The following is a 17,241-nucleotide window of genomic DNA, read 5'->3' as shown; positions in this document are numbered from 1 at the left end:
CACCACTGCCCTAAATTTTAGAGTATTTCATTATTTGTTATGCCTCACTTTTGCTTTATTTTATTTCATTTCATAACTTTTCCTTAAGGTTTGTTAATGTACAGGTTTATATGAAAAACATCCCAGATTTCCAATGTGTCTCAGACTTGTGGACCCCACTGTATTTTCTGAAGGTGTCAATGGTAATAAATCACCCACTGCAGTGTGTGTACTCAAGTGTGTGAATGGATCATATGATCACTGAATGAACTAACAGAATGAATTACACATTGTGCTATGCCATTTTAGGTTCTGAATGCCTCATCTGGAATTGTAGACTATACAATAAATCAAAATCATAGTCAATCAACATCCTAATTAAGTTGGACTATTTTGGATCTTGCACCTTACCCTTTCCCTGAGGTGCTCCTGATAGTGCAATATGTGAACAACCTGTAAGATCTAGTCTCACGGAAACAAGGAATCACATTCACATGAACAGTGGTGAGGGCGATTCAGAGTTTGCATTTTTACTCCACTGACGGTTAGGTTTAGGGTTGGGGTTTGGGTTAGGGGGTACAGTTCATGAAATATGCATTGCTGTTCACTGTATTATGCCTACATCATTTACAAATAAAAATACAACTTGCGTTTGGTGCCACTCTGCGGAGATGTCACCCAGAAACTGGAGTTCACTTGTGCCTGTACGTTCAACATTTTTGAAAATTCAGAATATTAGGGGTCAGTAGGCCTTAATACATCACTTTTCTCTGTGTTCTAAACTACATGACCAAAACTTTTGGAACTTGATAATCAATTAATAACACGTCATATGGGAATGCTTTATCTCCAAGCCAAATGTTTTCTCTTAAATGAAAGCAGATTGGTCACATGTTTTTGTTCCATTGTTCTCGTTCACATCTGATGCCGGAGCATACTGAGACACAGATGATGTACCCCCACCCACCTTTTTTTCTGTTTCTCAAACGGACTGTGAAATGCATAATTCAGTAGGATGTGTTGCTCAGACTTAAATTACCACCTAAGCAAACTGCCAGTGCCAGCACCTTTAGCTTTCCAGTGGCTTCTGCAGTTCATTAATGTAAATTGCATGTTAGATTGCAAACAAACCAATGTTGTCAATGACAGCTTATTTCCTTTCTGCTGTTGCCGAAAGGTCAGGACACGTTATCAAAATCTGTGAAATTTAATCCTTACACCTGCACAGATAGAAAGAAAAAAGACACATTTAGAATTGTTTTCTGACAGTGTTGCTTAAATTACTGAAAATATATGACTGACAAAGGATATAGAACTGGCTTGAAATTTTTTGGGGGGGCTCTGGAACCCCAAACATTTACATTTACATTTATGCATTTGGCAGACGCTTTTATCCAAAGCGACTTACAGTACACTTATTACAGGGACAATACCCCCGGAGCAACCTGGAGTTAAATGCCTTGCTCAAGGACACAATGGTGGAGCCTGTGGGGATCGAACCGACAACCTTCTGCTTAACAGTTTAGTGCCTTAGCACTATTTACACACCGGAGTAAATAGCATCTGCCACATAGTGCAGATATTTTCACCCCAATAGTCTTGTGAAACCACAGGAATATATGACAAACTAGACAGTAGAAGTCACTGCAGTGGCGTGGGGTGTAAAGACGGTGTGTGAATGTGTAGTGTTGTTCTAGCAACCCCGGTTCGAATCTCTTTTTCGCATCCGATTTTCTGTTTAAAATCTTCATATTTTCATTAATACTGCTTAAAATACTAGATAAAAATGTATACAAATGTTGTTTTCATCACAGTGAATGTCGGGGAGTGCAGAGAAGGGTTTGATCCGGAGGCGGGGTTTGTTGATTGCACTCATTCCACTCATTCTCACAGCATCACTTGTATGTAGATCGCTTCACCGTATTACTAATATTGTAGTAACCACGTTTTTTCTGGCAGAAACCATAGTTTTAATGCATTTAACCATGGTGTTACTACAGTAATATGGTTGTAATATAGTAACTACGGTTAATTTTGTGGTTACTGTAAACTTGATACTGTTAAACTATGGTTATTGTAGTAAAATCAAGGTTATTATCAAGGTTAAGATTAGGTTTAGGGGTAGAGGTTAAATGTAGTGTGTCTGTGGGACTCTAAATAAACACAATAAACACACTGCAGTCACCCATACTGTATGCTAGTATTTAAATATGGGAGCAAATAGTATCTGACACTATTTGCACGTGGGATGTAAATATGATATACCATTATGTGCACCAGTGTGCAAATAGCATCCGCCAACATAAAAACATTGAAGTCAATCTCTTTACACACTTATTATGCTTGAAGATAACTTCTCTAGCATGTTGTTCTGCCTTACATAACAAAGAAAATGCCCCCCCCCCAAAGGTTTAATTATCCCCTTAATTAAGTTCAGAGTGCAGTATGAATCAAGGACAGAGCTATTAGTCAACCATGTCAGCTCTTGTTGTATATGAAAAACACCAGCTGTATGTTAGGAATTAACAATTCCAACGTTTCTGCATTTTCTCACTGGTTTCTTTAAAAATAAACTCCAGCCAGTTGCAAAATGTAATCAACTTCCCCTTCACCATCAAAGAAATATCTTTCCAGTGATCAATTTTTTTATTTCATTTCATTTTTTAGAAATTAATAGACTACTACAGGGGCGGACTAGCCGTCGGGAGAACCGGACAGTGAGCCACTGGGTAATTTGCGCAGGCCCATTGCTGTGTAGGTACTTGCCTGTGCTACAAGCGATATAGGCAGCTGCCCCAGGCTCCAACATGCCCGCGCAGACCCCATTGCAGAGTAAATATTCAAATAACTCTATATTGTAAAGCCAATAAAGTGGCTTTTATTTTGAAAAAATACATTATTTTTGTTTTGAAATTACTTGTACTGTACGTAGAAGCTTATATCCGTATGAGCCCATCAACTCCGTACCTTGCGTGGACCTCATTATTTGACATACAAATCATAATAATGGTGACAACCAAAGACAACATATTAAGTATAAGAAGAGCTCTGAATAATAACAAAATGACAAATAACTACAGTTTAGAACAATTAAAATACCAGCAGCATAAATAAAATTTGCAAACAGTAAAGCTATAAGCAGTACATAGTCATGTGCATAATTTATTCATACCGTAGGGAGCTGAATTGTGGCTTGCTGAATAATGCGCATGCCTGATAAAAATGTAGAAAATAAGTCATGAAAAATATTACTTTGTGGATTTAGTCTTTGAGGCTTACTTTGTTTAAAGGACAGCAGACATAGCGCTTGTATAAAGATGCAACAAACTCACATATAGTGAAAATATGAGCAATTAATCTGCAAAATATCTGCAAAGATCTGCACTTTAAGAGTTATGTTTATTTTGTTTTACATATATTTAGATATGTTTATATTTATTTATGTACATATTCTGGCCAACTTTGTTTTGATAATAAAATAAAACCTTTAAATAAACATTTACACATAGTTATGCAAGTAATTGACATGAACTTTTAAGCATTCTCATCTGTATAATATATTATTATTATACCTGTTGTTTCCACAACCTCATATTAACTAAGAAAATAGTGTATTTGCACTTCTAGAAAAAAGATATTTATGCCGTCTTGTCACAGCACCTAAAATACACACTATCCCTTGTACGTTCATGTACACTTTAACCAAACATCTGTATGTTGGGAAAAAGTTTTCGGTCATGTTATTTGTCATAGCTATAAAGTTATTAATGTTAGTGCCTTCTCTAAAAAATCCACTCATCACATTTACAGTGGTTTCATATATTTTAAAGTTATGACGATTTTTGCACTGTGGGTCCCGCTATCATGATTTATTTTTTGTCAACACAAAAATGTGAAATTGAGCCAGAAAATGAAATCAATAAGCCAGTGTGTTGTGTTATGGTGTGTGGTGTGTTGCAGGCCAGCTTTGGAGCCAGAAAGACCAGGGCCACTTTTTAGTCTCAGTCCACCCCTGGATTACTTACTTGAAAGAATAGATCATATTATGTCCTGAAATATAAGTAACATCAAGTGTTAGCCTGCCTAAATAATTCTTCCCATTGCTGTGCAATGCATTAGCCTCTTAGATAACAATTCAGGGTTCTATTATTGCTTGTCTGGACTGGTCCGCTTCTTGCCGTGGGCAACGATGTAAGGGGAGCAGGTGATTTGAAACTTTGTTTTTTTAAGAGACCACTCTTTGGAACACTTCTCAACCAATCACTGATCTTATCTTCCACCTGTCTATCAAATGCACAGCATGGGACATATTTGGCAAAATCTGCACATATTCAACATAGCTTTATGACAATGTGTCAATGCTGTAACCTGAAGTTGTTGTCCTATTTATTTGACATGGATCCTGCAAAACAAATCTCCTGTTTGTCGAGATGTGTTTAAAATGGTCATTACATACACTACCGTTCAAACGTTTTAGAACAATACGATCTTTTTGGTATGGAAGACTGTGAAATAGCGAAGGTAGCCATAAATAAAGATGATTTGATCTTGCTTCATTTTATTCAGCATTATTTATGATTGGGCCTGTGGAATATGTTCAATATTGTTCGTTTTGAACCGTAATAATTACTAGAAACTGGTTTCCAAACATCTCTTCTGATTGACAAATTCGTCCAAATCTGACGCGCGTCCTTAAAGGGATAGTTCAGCCATAAATTAATATAATTTATGTCATCATTTCCCCACCCTCATGATGTTCCAAACCTGTGTGACTTTCTGAACCCAAAAGATGTTAGACAGAATGTTAGGGACTGACAGTCTCAGTCACAATTCCCTATTAAAATATGGAGGAATAAAACATGCAGTGACATAAATGGTGATTGCATTGAATAAAGAAAGTCATACAGGTTTGGAACAACGTGATGGTGAATAATGAAAGAATTTCCAATAATAATAATAATAATTATTATTACTCTGTAATACATATAAATGTGTATTATTTAATGGAATATTTAGGAGAAAATGTCCAGTATGTTACATATAGAAGTAACTAGTTACTCACTACTTGAGTAGTTTTTACTGTTACTCAAGTCATTTTTAACATCATTACTTTTACTTGTACTTGAGTAATAATTTTTTTCAAGTAATTGTAATTTTACCAGAGTTCAGTTTTTGGCTGCTCTACCCACCTCTGCCAAGGATGCATTAAAGTGATCAACAATTACAGTATAGACATTTTCAATGTTTCAAGCGATTATTTCTGTTTAAATAAATGCTGTATTCTTTAAACCTACAGTTCATCCAAGAATCCTCTACTTGCAGGAATGCATGTGTTTGGCATGTACTGTTCACTGAAGCTGCTAGTTAGAACCTGTGAGGAGTCTGTTTCTCAAATTAGAGACTCAGATGCACATGTGCTCTTATTGTTGTGCATCTGGGACGAGCACTTCTCTATCTGTCCTGGTTAGGTCCGGTTTGATTTCTTCTTTCAAAACAGTAGTGCATCTCTCAAAAATAGACTGATACATTTCAGAAGAAATGTGTTTCCTTTTGACCATTTTAAAACAAAAGTGTGATTTTCAAGACTTGTAAGAAATGCAAATATACTCAATACTTCATAAACTGGAGAATAAAACACTGTGTTGAGATTTCCACACTTAACTAAGTAGCACAACTGTTTTCAACAGTTCTCATAAGAAAAGTTTATAGAGTACCAAATTAACACATTAGTATGATTTCTTAAGGATTGGGTGACAGGATATTCTTAGTAGACTTTTGAAAATGGGGCTTTGGCATCATTATAAAATAAATTCAATTTTAAAAACACTTATTGCAAACTTCAATAAATTGTCTTTTTGGACTGTAGAGGAAGTTTGGATAATCCTAATCAGACTGACACAGAAATATTGGCTGAACCAGTGGTGTGGGTTTGTGGCGAGGCTTTCTGTTTTGGTCATCCAATGGAAGACATGAGTTTTCTGAAATCTGTTTGAAAATGTACTCTTACATTAATTCCCTTAATGACACTAGTGGCACAGAAATTACACACTTCAACTTTCAATGGCTTCGAAATTAAAAATATTAGGATCAAAATTTGCTTTGTGCTGATATATTATTCTGCTCTTTTTTTACTCCAGCATACGTGAAGATAAATGCTATCTACACTTAATGAGCACTAGTGAAATGTGCAAGTCTTTGATGAGGTCTGACTTTCTGACAAACATCTTTAATACCCAATTGGCTGTGTTAGGGGTATAACAGTTTTGACCTGGACCAGATATGTAGAAACAAGACCAGGAGTCGAGAAGTTCAATTAAAGAATCAAAAATTTACTGAAGTATAGTCTGCAGTGAAATTGGTAGAGCCAGCGGCAAAGTCTCACGAGGAGATCGAAAGCCAACTCGTACCTTACACAAAATCTTACATCAATTATACCATTTGCAAGGACGTACATTCCATTATTTTACTCCTGATTGGCTAAAAGACCATAAAGTCACAACATATAGACAGCTATGTGGCCTATCAACATTAATCAGCGCACTTGTCGTCCGAGCCCGAGATTTACATCTGAAGTGACCACGCAGATGGTCGCGGGGCGTCTTCGAATGGGCCTGGTATGCATCCCTGGGTTCAAAACCTGGGTAGAAGGTCAAACGCACACACAAAACACTGACTAACGACAGTTCTTCTCTGGGCACAAGAGAGCCAGAGCACAATGTTATCAGGCCATTTAAACCAAAACAGAGAGATAAAATATTCACTCCTCGGGCAGAGGAGAGGGGTAGAAATAACATACATTTCTTCTCTAAAGAAATAATAAGAGAAAATCACACTTCTACTATTCAGGTATTATTACATAGGACTTTAAACCATATAATTAGTCATGGAAAGGTAACAATCAAACACAGAATACATCTGGAACCTATGTTTAACGCATTCTCCCGGCCCCCTCCCCTGAGAGGCTGGAGAGCATCACAGATAAGCTTATCCCCAAAAGACCTTCAGCCTACATGCAGGACAGAGAGAAAGACTCTGGAATGTTCCTAAAAGAGACTAGTTAGCATTCAACACACATATGATTCAAAGTATATTTCAGTTATGCATAAGAAAATAGAATTGATTATGTGATCATGCATATAGTTAATTCATCACTTTATTAAAGAAGTTAAGCAACAGAATACAGATAGATATTGATATAAAAGGATATATGTATATATATATATGTATTGATATATCTGAAGAGACAAGGGATTTTGACCCTCACCCTTCAGTCCCCCGTTTTAGACCAATGTGGGGTCCAATACCGCCACGTCTGGTCTACCAAGTGAGGTCACTACGGAAGGTGGAGTGGTAACGCATGCTTCCCTGACGGGTCACACTTGTCTCTTCGCCTCATTGCGGACATGCTGGATACTAAAAATTCCCAGTCCCCACGCGAAGGCTGTCCCACCTTCCACTCACAACAGGGCATGGATGTTATCCTTCTTAAGTTTATCTTTCAAGCGTGTCGTCAGTTTTCTCAGTCGGTTCTCCTCCTCGGAAGGGTTCAAGTTACTGCAAGCAGACCTGCATACATAAGAAAAACAGAAACGAACACACATCCACACACACAGACAGAGGACACCCACTCCCAAAAGAGCTCCAAAAGCATATAACACATATTTAACAGCTCCCATGACCAAATCCTCTGACGCAGCCACAAACTCCTCCCAAGCTTCCTCCACATATTCCTCCACTGTTTCCGTCATGTCAGTAAATGCTCCTACCGAAAAAGCCAAAACCAATGCTACTGCTATAGCAGACGGAGGTTCCGAATCAGTATACCATGGAGTGCCCTTAGATTTAAGCCATACAGAATTCAAATACTCATAACCTGCAAATGGATCATTAGTTTTTATCTGTTCCAGAAATGCAGTGATAAATTTCTGCCGAGCTGTTTATGCCTTCAACCGAGGAAAATATTCAGTCTTCTGCTTCAACTCTGCAACACAAAGAGACAGCTCTGCTTCGTTAGCTTTCTTACTCTTATCAACTGGACGCCATGCAGGACCCATGGGGTGTGTCAACCTGTGTTTAGCACAGTCCTCTGATGGAGTCTTAGACTCTAGATCTCTGATTTCCTGTACTGAAGGAATTGGACTCAGAAATTGTCTAAATTGTTTTGCCCTGTCAAACCACTCATCTCCAATAGCTACATCGGACAACTGAGGCCACATCCTCACCTGAAATGATATATAATTGTCCCACAACAGCTCCTCATACTTTAAAGGTACCAGACTAGTCTTTGCTCGAGTGCACATCATTTCAATATTCAGTTTAAACACTTGCAAGTGCATCCATGCTGTCACATTATAAGCCATCGATGTAGGATTATAACATTTATCTTCAAGGTAATCATGCAAGTGATCCATGTTGAAAACAGTTCTGTTAGCAAGGTTCCTAGCAAACTCATACTGGTGCAACACATCAGAAAAACTAGCCCAAGTGTAACCTGACTTAACAAAAGAAGCATTACACACCTCCCAGGGTATCTCCATCATCTTCACACCGGTGAGCTTCTCAGAAATTTCTTTACATTTATCAGCATCTCCAGGAGGAAACATCTTAACAAACCACTGTTGAATTTCTTTACCTAAACAACGCTCAACATGTGCAGTCTCCTTCCAAGGGTCATCGAATCTAGTGTACCTGGGCCAAGAGAGGGACAAAGCATTAATAACAGGCAAACCATTTTTACTGCCATTCAGATAGAACTTGTCCCTGTCAGTTTTATCTATCCGTCCTAACTTATCACAGACTGCACCGTAAGCCCTATTAGTGTCCCATCGGATCATGTGGCATTTAGTTGGGACTAACACTCCCCATCTCATCAAATCCTTATCATTTATTGCTGTTTGATACTCATCAGACCCCGGTTCTTCTCTAATCACAATATTGCTGTATATATAGCTTTGGGCTACATCTTTAACGACTTTGTTGTAACCAAGTTCATTCTTAGCTTTGGGAAGATAGTATGACATGATGTGGCGAGGATCAGGAGCACTTGGGTATAACGGAAGTTTCACTGCTTTTCCACCTAAAATCACGTGGGAGTCATTCACATCTGCTAACTGACGCCTCCTTCGTTCTGCTGTACTCTCACCTTTTCTAGATTTTAACAAATATCGATTAACCATATCCATTCGTATAGAGCATGCACTCATGTTTTCATGAGCTATGTGGTCAGGGATCCAGCTCATTGAACTGAAATCTCCTTCAAACAGGTCAACGCCTCCACTCCTCATCCACCGACCTTTTTGCATAATGAGGGTAGTATCTGGATAATTTGGGGAGTGACCAAGCCAATAGGTCACTGTCTCATTTCCGTCCAGACGATAACAACGATCATTTACCTTTTGGTACATGGTCGGAATTAAATTTAGACCCTCAGTTGAATTTAGACATGGGTATTGTACCCATGATGGACGGTTATCGATCTCCTCACAATCCCAATGAGTTGAAAACGCATGGAATCTCCCTGTCCAAATTGAAATTTGAATCCACATCAAAAATGATAAAGCGATCAGAATTAAAAATACCAACGAGAGCGGAAGTACCAATCGGATGAAAGCTTGTTTCACTTTCAGTCGTCTCTCACTACGCACTTCTTCTTGAAGAATTAGCAGCTTCAGTATGTCGTCGGATTCAGCCATCTGTAATGATAAAACATTTGTTCTAGAATTCTAGAATTTTAACATACACGACAGACATTTAATGATCCCGAGGTAGTAAGTTGTTACACTTTTCAAGTGGTTTCACCTGTGACCAATGTCTCCATACGGTACCCAAAACCCCCTGTCCAGTAGAACAGAGGTGTTAGTGGTCAATACCACCTGATAAGGCCCATCAAATTTCGGACCTAAGGGGAAACTATCTCCGCTGTAACATTACATTGTCACCTATTTCAGGCAAAGCAGGCATGTCTTTTTGCTCAACATTATCTCGATCTGCTTGTCGTGTGCTAACACTAACCCGTGTGTCTCGCAGACTGTCATCCAAAGCTTTCAGATAATTTTGTAAAGTGACTTTCAAAGGCCCGGATGGTCCCTCATGTTGCAAGGGGGCATCCCAGGGCAGCCGCATGTAGCGACCTGTCATTACCTCAAAAGGGCTGAGCTGTGTAGTCTTGTTAGGGCTGTCTTTCATGCTTAACAAAATCGCTGGGACAGCGGCATGCCACCCTTTCCCCCACTCCAACAATCTCTTTCTCAATGAAGTTTTAAGCGTACGATTAGTCCGTTCAATAGATCCGCTAGATTGGGGCCTAAATGGAATGTGAAAGTGTTGCCTCACCCCCATCAATTTCATGACATTTTTCATCACCTTCCCAGTAAAATGTGTACCCTGATCTGAATCAATTTGTAAGGGCAAACCCCATCTTGGGAAAACTTCATTCAACATAATCTTGGCGGTTGCATCTGCGGTGCAGTTTCTCAGTGGAAATGCCTCAACCCATCTGGAAAACAGATCAACAATCATTAGAATGTATGTAAAACCTCCACTAGGGGGCAGTGGACCTATGAAATCAATATGGAGGTGTGTCCAAGGCACTTGAGGTCGAGGGGCATGTCCTAAGGGAATTTTCAGCTTAGAAGAAGAATTAACCTTAAGGCATACTAGACATCTCTTACAAAAATCATTGCAAGAAGCCCTCAGTCGGGGCCACCACCAGGTTTTGGAAATCATTGCATGTAGTTTTTCAGGACCTGCATGTGCCAAACCATGATACAAAGACATTAGTTCAGTTCTAGCAGAAACAGGACAAACAAAACGCTCATTAAATTTCCACAGTCCTTCTGCATTTTTCTGAGCTCCTAATTTTGTCCATTGTTCTATCTCTTCAGGGTCATCCTCATCATAGAGTTTAAAAAGGTCTCTGGGGGTCTCACTCTCCTGAGGAGCAAGAGCCATAACACTCACGCAAGTCTCAGTCCGTGTTGCAGCCTCTCTGGCAGCTGTGTCAGCAGCTCGGTTTCCTGTGGCCTCAGGAGAATTGTCCGTTGCATGTCCAGTGACTTTGATAACTGCTCCTGTTGCAGGAAGATCACAGGCATTCATAAGTTCTTTTACCTGCTGCTGATGAGAGATCAGCAGACCGGCAGTGGTTAGAAATCCTCTGCGTCTCCACACAGGGCCGAAGTCACCATATGCATAACGGCTGTCAGTGTAAACATTGACTCGTTTCCCCTGGCCATACTGCAATGCTCGTGTCAATGCGACCAGCTCGGCCACTTGAGCCCCTCCTCCTGAAAGAGAACCACAGTCAACAGTTTCACCATGTTCATTTACAACAGCCCAGCCAGTGAAGCGTTTTCCCTGTTCATGAAAGCTGGAACCATCCACGAACAACTTCATGGCATCAGAAAGTGGTTCAGATTGAAGAGGGCTCTGGCTGTCCGTCTCGATCAGTCGGGCACAGTTGTGTGCAGTTCCTTCTTCTGGAAGTAAGGAGGCAGGGTTGATAGCAGTTTCAATGTCAATATTTATAACCACATTTTTACTCAAGCGAGTGGCCTCCCATTTAGCCTAAACGAGTGTTTGTTAACAATTTCAGAATCTGGTGTCTAGTGTGCAGTATCACCTTCTGATGAGTCACAATGTCCTCAGTAATCTTTACAGCCCACTCTGCACAGTCGCATATCAACAGGCACGGATGCTGTCCTGCCACTGAAACAGGAATAGGAGCAGAATAATATCCTACCATCCCATAGGAGTTTCTTCCTGGAACCCTTTGACCCAGGGCCGCTGAATAGGATCGAGTTCCCACCCATGTCCATAGATGGAACGGCCTGCTGGCATCGGCATGACGTAATGCTGGGGAGGAAGCAAGAGTTTCTTTGATACTCACAAACGCCTCCTCCATCTCCTCAGTCCAGTCGATCAGCTCCGATCCAGGTTTTCCTCCTTTCAGCGCCTCTGTGAGTGGTTTAGAAAGTTCAGTGTATTCAGAAACATACTGGCGGCAGTAATTCAAAAGACCCATTACTTGCCTTAGACCAGTAACCGTGTTTGGTTTTGGAAGTTCAATGATAGCTTTAACTCGTTCAGAAGTGATGCTTCTGCCATGCACACCCACAATTTGCCCCAAATAAGTCACTTCAGGCAGTGCTAGCTGTGCTTTCTTCAAGTTCACTTTGAATCCCCGTTTTGGAGGGCATTCAAAACAGTCTGTACAGCAGTCAAATGTTTGAACTTGGTTGGACTAGCAATTAAAATGTCATCCACATATTGTAGGACAACAGATCCGTCATATTCAATTTGTTTTCTTACCGGATCGATGAAGGATGATAGTACCTGATGAAACAGTGTGGGTGAGTTGCAGAAACCTTGTGGCAAACGACTCCATGTCCATTGGCGACCCCTGCTGGTGAAAGCAAATCTGCCTTGGTCCTCCTTGGCTAGGGACAAGTCCAAAACCATTAGAAATGTCTAAAGCAGTAAAAAGACAATGTTCAGATCCTATCTCGTGTAGGATAGTTATGGGGTTGGCCACCAGAGGGTGCATTTTCTCAGACACTGAATTCAGAGAACTGTAATCAATGGTCAACGCCAGCTCCCATCCGGCTTTTGACAGGCCACATGGGAGAGTTAGTGGGAGAGGAGCAGGGAATCACAATCCCCCATTTGCATAGTTCATCTACAACAGTGTCAGCTCCCTCTCGAGCCTCATTTTTCAAAGGATATTGTCTTCTGGCTTCATGCAAAGGACCTGGGATGCTCAGTGGCTGAATCTGTGCTAAACCACAATCATATTTATCTTTTGCCCATACATCAGGAAATTTGGAAATTATAAACTTCCACTCAGGGCGAGTTTCAGTTAGACTAGCAGGTTCAGCCACTGCACATCTCTGCTCATGGTGGGGGCCACTCTGAGATAAGCTGAATTGTTTCATTGCAGCCAAGCACTAGCTTATCTTGAGAAAGCAAAACATCAGCTTCGAGTTCTTTCAGAATGTCAACACCAATTAGAGTCCCTACAGTATTTTTCCCTACCCAAAATTCAGTCCAATAGACTTTTTCAGAGTTAGAAATGGTTAGAGGGATAGGAACAGATTTATGATATACATTTGTGCCATTTAGACCTTCTATATACAAAGTTTCAGAAGTGATCTCAAGATCGAGATCTGTAATTGATACAGTCGCGCCCGTGTCAATCAAAATAAGGCATTGCCAGCCTCCTAACAATGCATGTATGAATGGGCGAGTGTCTGCATAATTACATGAACCGGAGGCCGCTGACCCCTATTCGTCCCCTATCAGCTGCCTCAGCTTTTTGAGCTCAGCTGTAGTCAGAGAGTTAAGCTTCGGAGCATCACTGTTGACAGAAACATCATTTTTAGGACCTTCCTTTTTCTCATTTCTGTGATTTTTTTGTTTACCACTACGACAATGTCTAGCAATGTGGCCCTCTCTGTTACAATTTCTGCATCTGGCAACAGGCTTGGTACAATCTCTAGAGGTATGACCTCTCTCGTCACAATTATAGCAGGTTATGTTATTGCGGGGACTCATTTCCACTTCAACTGACACAGCAGATACTTTACCCACATTAACATCATCATCACGTGTTTGCAAACGGCTACAGCTTACAGAGCACCAACCAATATCTGATGTCAATGGCACTGTTCAACAACATGTCTCGGTATTGTTTATTCAGTCCGCCTGTAGCGGATTCTATCACTATGGCAGAATCAAGATCTTCTGCGTTGTTGTTTGCAGCACAGTACGTTTCATAGGCTATGCGAAAGCGCTCAATGTATTCTAAGGGGTTTTCGCCAGCCCTCTGTTTAATCTGTGTCACACTGGTCCAGGGAAAAGACCCCCGACCCAAAATATCTTTCACGCGTAACTTGTAATCTGAGTAAGCTTCACAAAACTCAGGCCAATCTGTGGGGACTCTGGGGTGGAAAGGAGCAATCTGAACCGCCCTTAATTTGCTGGTGGGAACCAAACCCTCAACCAAAGACTGTATATCTGCCATCCCCAGATTCTGTTGCCTAGCAACGGCCTCTAGCCTGTCCCATAGAATTTTGTTTGGGTTATACAACTTAAAAGGTTCCAACCCTGCAAGCAAACTGTTTTTCTCAGCCGCTGTGAGTCTGACCCATTGACCATCCTCCCAGCCAGCACCCATCTCAGTATTCAATCCTCCCCAAGCCTGATGTCGGATTGGGGTGGCGAATGCCGTCTCAATGGGTTTAGACATTTCTCTGGGGGACAAGTTAAGGTTTCCGACCCCCGGTTTTTGCTTAATCTGCTTTGCTTGCATCTCCGAAATGTCATAAGGTGGGGGGCGCGAAACAGCCACATTCAACAATCCGCGTGCCTCAGCATATGGCCCATCGTTCTGATTATCAGTCTGATCAGCAGCGCTGAAAGCAGCAGCTGCCTGAGCAGTCTGAGAAGAGAAGGTGGGGGCCAAGGGAGCACGGGGAACTGTCTCATTTTTCACAGCATTTTCTGCCTTCTCACAAACAGCCTCGAAACCCTTACTCAAACTACACAGATCACAGCCGACTTCCTGCCCAATAATTTTTGCCACTCTATCATGCTGGGCAATCAAACTAGACCATCCGTCCATCATATTTGGAATTGCCTTTTCATGGCTTAAAGGTATACCACCCAGTTTACAAATCCATGAATAGGCAAACACGGATAGATATTTGGCCCTATCAGCGTCTTTTTTGTTCTGCAGCCAGTCAATCTGCTGCATGACGTTCCAATCAGAATAAAACCCCTGACTGACCATTTTCTTAATGAGCTGTGCACATTTCTTTGATTTGAGCTCGTCAGAGCAGAGCTGTTTACAGCGTGTGCCCTCCTCGTTTTGGTCAGAACTACTCAGAAAATTCCCTTAATCAGTCATTTTTCTTGGTCACAGTTGAAAATCACTACCGAAAAGATTTTAGCAGCAAACATTTTACGCGGATAAATTAACTATAGCAGCAACAATACTGGATTTCTACACAATACACCACAAAGTATTCTTCACAAACATCCTGGTCACATATACTGATCCATACCAATTCGGTCATAATTTATTTATTTACTTGGGACCGCTCCTGATGCATCCCTGGCAAAACAATCCCTATTGTATTTTATTTTATTTTATACCTAATATCTGAATCCCTAACTGCCTGATTCACTAAGCTCGGGTACCCCTATCTGAGGTGGAAGAGATTGAGCAGGTTTACGGTGCCACTGGACCTCCCGTCCAGGGACGCACTCTGCCGGGGTCGTGCTACACCAATGCCCACCTGGGCCCCCCACAGAGCACGCTTCACTTGCGCTGTTTGCTGTTTTAACCCTTAACAGCTCTCTCAGCTGACTTCTTATACTTTCAATAGTATAATTAAATTACTCTTCACTCGCCTCGTCGGAGTGAAGCTCTCCCGCCCCCTTCAAAATCTCTTCCAGTCAGACAGCCCTAACAATTAATAAAAGCTTCCTACCTTGTTTGCTGATTTGCCAGAGATGTCACCACGGAGTGATTGCCGCCGAATCCTCCACCAAACTGTTAGGGGTATAACAGTTTTGACCCGGACCAGATATGGAGAAAGAAGACCAGGAGTCGAGAAGTTCAATTAAAGAATCAAAAATTTACTGAAGTATAGTCTGCAGTGAAATTGGTAGAGCCAGCGGCAAAGTCTCACGAGGAGATCGAAAGTCAACTCGTACCTTACACAAAATCTTACATCAATTATACCATTTGCAAGGACGTACGTTCCATTATTTTACTCCTGATTGGCTAAAAGACCATAAAGTCACAACATATAGACAGCTATGCGGCCTATCAACATTAATCAGCACACTTGTCGTCCGAGCCCGAGATTTACATCTGAAGTGACCTCGCAGATGGTCGCGGGGCGTCTTCGAGTCGGCCTGGTGTGCATCCCTGGGTTCAAAACCTGGGTAGAAGGTCAAACGCACACACAAAACACTGATGAACGACAGTTCTTCTCTGGGCACAAGAGAGCCAGAGCACAACGTTATCAGGCCATTTAAACCAAAACAGAGAGATAAAATATTCACTCCTCGGGCAGAGGAGAGGGGTAGAAATAACATACATTTCTTCCCTAAAGAAATAATAAGACAAAATCACACTTCTACTATTCAGGTATTATTACATAGGACTTTAAACCATATAATTAGTCATGGAAAGGTAACAATCAAACACAGAATACATCTGGAACCTATGTTTAACGCATTCTCCCGGCCCCCTCCCCTGAGAGGCTGGAGAGCATCACAGATAAGCTTATCCCCAAAAGACCTTCAGCCTACGTGCAGGACAGAGAGAAAGACCTCCTAAAAGAGACTAGTTAGCATTCAACACACATATGATTCAAAGTATATTTCAGTTATGCATAAGAAAATAGAATTGATTATGTGATCATGCATATAGTTAATTCATCACTTTATTAAAGAAGTTAAGCAACAGAATACAGATAGATATTGATATAAAAGGATATATATATATATGTATTGATATATCTGAAGAGACAAGGGATTTTGGACCTCACCCTTCAGCTGACTACCTTCCCATTTGCCTGTCTAATGCACAGCAGACTGCATACTACTGTATGTGTGAGCACATGGGCGGCACATGTTTGGAATCAACTTTATATTAGGTGTCTTTACTAGATACTGTACTTCAATAAAAAATTTCGTTTTATACGGATGACTTATTGTGTACATAAGTTACATTGTACCTATATTTAGAGTACTGGCATGTCATTTCTCATATATTCGTAATGTTAGGCCCATTCCTAATCCTACCCAACCCTAAAAATAAACCCAAAGTAACACTACCCTACCTAACCCCCCCAACCCTAACCCTAACTCCTAACCCTAATACTAACCCTAAACCTACCGCTTACTGAAAACATAATCATACTCCTATACTTTTAAGGGCTATGGTTAGGCTTGGGTTAGGGTTAGTTCCTCAATCTACATTTACCCTAACCCTAAACTGACCACTTACTGTAAACCTAACCCTACCCCTAAACCTTCCGCTAAACCTAACCCTACCCCTAAACTAATTCTAGCCCTAAACCTTCCTTTAAACCTAACTCTATCCCCTAAACTAGCCTTAAATCTACCCATAGTCCAACCTTGGTAGCAGCAATGAAAATCTCATACATACATACACAATATGCACATTGAATCAATTGCTTAATTTATAACAGTAATCAAAGAAAACAAAATATAAAGTGGGACCTATGT

Source organism: Xyrauchen texanus, chromosome 49 (genome assembly GCF_025860055.1).
Source record: "Xyrauchen texanus isolate HMW12.3.18 chromosome 49, RBS_HiC_50CHRs, whole genome shotgun sequence".
NCBI lineage: Eukaryota > Metazoa > Chordata > Actinopteri > Cypriniformes > Catostomidae > Xyrauchen > Xyrauchen texanus.
The sequence above is the reverse complement of the archived record's forward strand: the minus strand, read 5'-3'. Positions refer to the sequence as shown.